This window comes from Pseudogymnoascus verrucosus (assembly GCF_001662655.1).
Source record: "Pseudogymnoascus verrucosus strain UAMH 10579 unplaced genomic scaffold scaffold_29, whole genome shotgun sequence".
Classification (NCBI taxonomy): domain Eukaryota; kingdom Fungi; phylum Ascomycota; class Leotiomycetes; order Thelebolales; family Thelebolaceae; genus Pseudogymnoascus; species Pseudogymnoascus verrucosus.
Genome location: NW_017263680.1, coordinates 273,048 through 273,268, shown reverse-complemented (window position 1 = coordinate 273,268; position 221 = coordinate 273,048). Strand labels below are relative to the sequence as shown.

The 221-nt window shown below is 54.3% G+C and overlaps 1 protein-coding gene across 1 annotated transcript in view; it reads left to right on the top strand.

Moving 5' to 3' along the window:
• BEM1 (bud emergence protein 1) overlaps positions 1-221 on the top strand; it is a gene marked incomplete at its 3' end in the record, with an annotated part of 3,555 nt that overhangs the window by 2,921 nt on the left and 413 nt on the right. The window lies entirely within an intron of this gene.

The following is a 221-nucleotide window of genomic DNA, read 5'->3' as shown; positions in this document are numbered from 1 at the left end:
ATACTCCCTCGATACCCACCGACGGCGAAACGGGAGCGCAGACAACAAAAATCTACCCCCGTGTGTGGGGCGCGATGTATTGCGTCTTCTCGACGATATATCCCATTTTTTTCTGTGGCATATTGCGGGGATATATACTCGGGGCTATTTTACTTCTTCTACTGGGGACGCGGCTAGGGTTACGGGGATAGGGGATAGGAGACGGAGGGGGCGTTTCCCGG